The sequence below is a fragment of the Schistocerca americana genome, unplaced genomic scaffold (assembly GCF_021461395.2).
Source record: "Schistocerca americana isolate TAMUIC-IGC-003095 unplaced genomic scaffold, iqSchAmer2.1 HiC_scaffold_601, whole genome shotgun sequence".
NCBI lineage: Eukaryota > Metazoa > Arthropoda > Insecta > Orthoptera > Acrididae > Schistocerca > Schistocerca americana.
The window spans coordinates 77501-82994 of NW_025726348.1; the positions used below are offsets into that span (position 1 = coordinate 77501).

The following is a 5494-nucleotide window of genomic DNA, read 5'->3' on the forward strand; positions in this document are numbered from 1 at the left end:
TTAACCTAACCCATATTGTACCTAACCTAACCCATATTGTACCTTAACCTAACCCATATTGTACCTTAACCTAACCCATATTGTACCTTAACCTAACCCATATTGTACCTTAACCTAACCCATATTGTACCTTAACCTAACCCATATTGTACCTTAACCTAACCCATATTGTACCTTAACCTAACCCATGTTGCGCCTTAACCTAACCCATGTTGCGCCTTAACCTAACCCATGTTGCGCCTTAACCTAACCCATGTTGCGCCTTAACCTAACCCATGTTGCGCCTTAACCTAACCCATGTTGCGCCTTAACCTAACCCATGTTGCGCCTTAACCTAACCCATGTTGCGCCTTAACCTAACCCATGTTGCGCCTTAACCTAACCCATGTTGCGCCTTAACCTAACCCATGTTGCGCCTTAACCTAACCCATGTTGCGCCTTAACCTAACCTATGTTGCGCCTTAACCTAACCTATGTTGCGCCTTAACCTAACCTATGTTGCGCCTTAACCTAACCTATGTTGCGCCTTAACCTAACCTATGTTGCGCCTTAACCTAACCTATGTTGCGCCTTAACCTAACCTATGTTGCGCCTTAACCTAACCTATGTTGCGCCGTAACCTAACCTATGTTGCGCCGTAACCTAACCTATGTTGCGCCATAACCTAACCTATGTTGCGCCTTAACCTAACCTATGTTGCGCCTTAACCTAACCTATGTTGCGCCTTAACCTAACCTATGTTGCGCCGTAACCTAACCTATGTTGCGCCTTAACCTAACCTATGTTGCGCCTTAACCTAACCTATGTTGCGCCTTAACCTAACCTATGTTGCGCCTTAACCTAACCTATGTTGCGCCTTAACCTAACCTATGTTGCGCCTTAACCTAACCTATGTTGCGCCTTAACCTAACCTATGTTGCGCCTTAACCTAACCTATGGTTGCGCCGTAACCTAACCTATGTTGCGCCTTAACCTAACCTATGTTGCGCCTTAACCTAACCTATGTTGCGCCGTAACCTAACCTATGTTGCGCCTTAACCTAACCTATGTTGCGCCTTAACCTAACCTATGTTGCGCCTTAACCTAACCTATGTTGCGCCTTAACCTAACCTATGTTGCGCCTTAACCTAACCTATGTTGCGCCTTAACCTAACCTATGTTGCGCCTTAACCCAACCACACGTTGGGCCTTAACCCAACACACGTTGGGCCTTAACCCAACACACGTTGGGCCTTAACCCAACACACGTTGGGCCTTAACCCAACACACGTTGGGCCTTAACCCAACACACGTTGGGCCTTAACCCAACACACGTTGGGCCTTAACCCAACACACGTTGGGCCTTAACCCAACACACGTTGGGCCTTAACCCAACACACGTTGGGCCTTAACCCAACACACGTTGGGCCTTAACCCAACACACGTTGGGCCTTAACCCAACACACGTTGGGCCTTAACCCAACACACGTTGGGCCTTAACCCAACACACGTTGGGCCTTAACCCAACACACGTTGGGCCTTAACCCAACACACGTTGGGCCTTAACCCAACACACGTTGGGCCTTAACCCAACACACGTTGGGCCTTAACCCAACACACGTTGGGCCTTAACCCAACACACGTTGGGCCTTAACCCAACACACGTTGGGCCTTAACCCAACACACGTTGGGCCTTAACCCAACACACGTTGGGCCTTAACCTGCTCTGTAATTGTCATACGACGCGTTAAATTAGTGTAGTGTTGCCTAACTGCAACCCCCGCAATATAGTTTGCTACTCGCACTGCCCGGGTCCCCAGAGTATCGCTTCATGTTAAACACCTTGCAGCTATACACTGTAATGCGGATGGCGGCAGGACGTACATGCTCAATGCCCTTCGCAGTTGTTCATTGGCATTCGCATGGCGAAGCACAGCCTACGTTGTGGTACGGCTTGTGGCAACTGTCCGCTGATGTTGAACGTCCAAATCACACACTGTACCGCACATTGGTCCTCATGTACTGAATGATACATCGTGGTACATGTGTGACCGTACCACGACTGCGCCAACAACGGCGAACCATACGGTCCAAATATTGTGCACTCAGCTACGTGTCGTCTCCCTATAAGAGCTGGATTGCAGTATGGTATGCCGTGGATGGCGATCAGCATGAGCCGTCTGTTGATGTAGTGGCGCGTGTTGTCAGACGTAGTCGTCTCTTCTCACACACCGTGATAGCATGGTGCACTGCGTTCCACATCTGCGACATGCGACAGAGGCCGGTTGACAGTCGTTCGCGCAATGGACATCGCATACGTACGGGGGCCACCTTCCACGTGTTCGCGAAGCGTGCACATGTTGTTGCGTGTATGTGGGCAGACATAGTGTGTCGTGACACCTGACACAGGCATGCAACAATCGTTGATTTGCAAATGGCGATGGACGTCTACGTTTGCTGGTGACGTTACGCAAATGAAGAACTGGTAAACCGTTGTGGTGCGGTTGTTCTCGCTAGAGGTGAATCAGTGATGGCGACGATCGGTTGAGCTACCAACCGGTTGTTTCAGCGATACCCACCATGCCCACGAACGTGAATGGCATGTGGGTGTGAAGCGATACGCGGCGGTGGCTGGGTGGGACCGTCCCCGGCCGGTGAGGGGGGGCCTTCCGGCGTGCTGGCCGCGCGGTGCGTGGGCGCACGCGCTACAGCCGGCTGGTGGGGGCGGCCAGTGGCAGGCGCGCCGGCCGACGGAGGCGGCAGGCGGCGCAGCTGCGCGCCGGCGCACCCTGCACGCGGCGCCGTGCGGCCAAAGTAGGTCCTCGCGGGCCCGGTGCGAAGCGCGGTGGACATCTGCAGTGTGCTGGTCCGATTGAGGACTGTGTGCGCTGAGGATGCGCCGCCGCCCGGCGCTCGGCGCCGCGACGCCGTCTGCTGCTCGGTCGCCTCTGCGGTTCTCGCAGGTGGATTGTATCGCAGCTGTGCGGACGTGTTGGCGCGTGCGCTGTGCTGGGAGAGTTCGCTTCGGCACCCAAGTGGGGCTTTTGTCCTTCTGTGGCGCTGGCGTTGGAGCTGCCGGCCACCGTAGGTGGCGCGTGTTGTCTCCCGCCGGCAATGCCACGACAGCACGCTCCCGGGCCTCTGTCGGCAGCGGCAAGCTCAGTTGGGAGCACGGGTGGTCGCACCTAAAGCGTCTACTCGCCAAACTCCGGGCGATTGCGCCTCTCTCGAACCCGACCAAGTACTTAGGACGGCGCTGCGCGCCGCCGGGACCTGAGAGGGTTTCGAGGTGTATTGTGCAGGGGAGCTCAGCCTCCTCCTGTTTGCAGAATAATTGAGCGGACGCTTGCGTGTTCGCGCGGGCCCCCGGGACACACTCCCGGGCGGCCGGCTGCTCAGCTCTAGTTGACGCAGCTCCCTGGTTGATCCTGCCAGTAGTCATATGCTTGTCTCAAAGATTAAGCCATGCATGTCTCAGTACAAGCCGCATTAAGGTGAAACCGCGAATGGCTCATTAAATCAGTTATGGTTCCTTAGATCGTACCCACGTTACTTGGATAACTGTGGTAATTCTAGAGCTAATACATGCAAACAGAGTCCCGACCAGAGATGGAAGGGACGCTTTTATTAGATCAAAACCAATCGGTCGGCTCGTCCGGTCCGTTTGCCTTGGTGACTCTGAATAACTTTGGGCTGATCGCACGGTCCTCGTACCGGCGACGCATCTTTCAAATGTCTGCCTTATCAACTGTCGATGGTAGGTTCTGCGCCTACCATGGTTGTAACGGGTAACGGGGAATCAGGGTTCGATTCCGGAGAGGGAGCCTGAGAAACGGCTACCACATCCAAGGAAGGCAGCAGGCGCGCAAATTACCCACTCCCGGCACGGGGAGGTAGTGACGAAAAATAACGATACGGGACTCATCCGAGGCCCCGTAATCGGAATGAGTACACTTTAAATCCTTTAACGAGTATCTATTGGAGGGCAAGTCTGGTGCCAGCAGCCGCGGTAATTCCAGCTCCAATAGCGTATATTAAAGTTGTTGCGGTTAAAAAGCTCGTAGTTGGATTTGTGTCCCACGCTGTTGGTTCACCGCCCGTCGGTGTTTAACTGGCATGTATCGTGGGACGTCCTGCCGGTGGGGCGAGCTGAAGGCGTGCGACGCGCCTCGTGCGTGCTCGTGCGTCCCGAGGCGGACCCCGTTGCAATCCTACCAGGGTGCTCTTGAGTGAGTGTCTCGGTGGGCCGGCACGTTTACTTTGAACAAATTAGAGTGCTTAAAGCAGGCAAGCCCGCCTGAATACGGTGTGCATGGAATAATGGAATAGGACCTCGGTTCTATTTTGTTGGTTTTCGGAACCCGAGGTAATGATTAATAGGGACAGGCGGGGGCATTCGTATTGCGACGTTAGAGGTGAAATTCTTGGATCGTCGCAAGACGAACAGAAGCGAAAGCATTTGCCAAGTATGTTTTCATTAATCAAGAACGAAAGTTAGAGGTTCGAAGGCGATCAGATACCGCCCTAGTTCTAACCATAAACGATGCCAGCCAGCGATCCGCCGCAGTTCCTCCGATGACTCGGCGGGCAGCCTCCGGGAAACCAAAGCTTTTGGGTTCCGGGGGAAGTATGGTTGCAAAGCTGAAACTTAAAGGAATTGACGGAAGGGCACCACCAGGAGTGGAGCCTGCGGCTTAATTTGACTCAACACGGGAAACCTCACCAGGCCCGGACACCGGAAGGATTGACAGATTGATAGCTCTTTCTTGATTCGGTGGGTGGTGGTGCATGGCCGTTCTTAGTTGGTGGAGCGATTTGTCTGGTTAATTCCGATAACGAACGAGACTCTAGCCTGCTAACTAGTCGCGTGACATCCTTCGTGCTGTCAGCGATTACTTTTCTTCTTAGAGGGACAGGCGGCTTCTAGCCGCACGAGATTGAGCAATAACAGGTCTGTGATGCCCTTAGATGTTCTGGGCCGCACGCGCGCTACACTGAAGGAATCAGCGTGTCTTCCTAGGCCGAAAGGTCGGGGTAACCCGCTGAACCTCCTTCGTGCTAGGGATTGGGGCTTGCAATTGTTCCCCATGAACGAGGAATTCCCAGTAAGCGCGAGTCATAAGCTCGCGTTGATTACGTCCCTGCCCTTTGTACACACCGCCCGTCGCTACTACCGATTGAATGATTTAGTGAGGTCTTCGGACTGGTACGCGGCATTGACTCTGTCGTTGCCGATGCTACCGGAAAGATGACCAAACTTGATCATTTAGAGGAAGTAAAAGTCGTAACAAGGTTTCCGTAGGTGAACCTGCGGAAGGATCATTACCGACTAGACTGCATGTCTTTCGATGTGCGTGTCGTGTCGCGCAACACGCTACCTGTACGGCTCGCAGTAGCCGTGCGCCGCGTGCGGAACCACGCGTGCTTCTCAAAACTAACGCCAATGTTGTGTGGTACGAGCGCTGAAGCGCTGGAGCGGCTGGCCTGCGGCACCTGGCGCCTGGCGCCGGTTTTG

The 5494-nt window shown here is 53.8% G+C and overlaps 1 non-coding gene across 1 annotated transcript; it reads left to right on the forward strand.

Annotated features, from left to right (window-relative positions):
- Nucleotides 1-3394: 3394 nt before the first annotated feature.
- On the forward strand, nucleotides 3395-5304 carry LOC124587399. Its single transcript, XR_006975504.1, has one exon. It is a non-coding gene; the product is annotated as a small subunit ribosomal RNA (ribosomal RNA).
- Nucleotides 5305-5494: the final 190 nt, after the last annotated feature.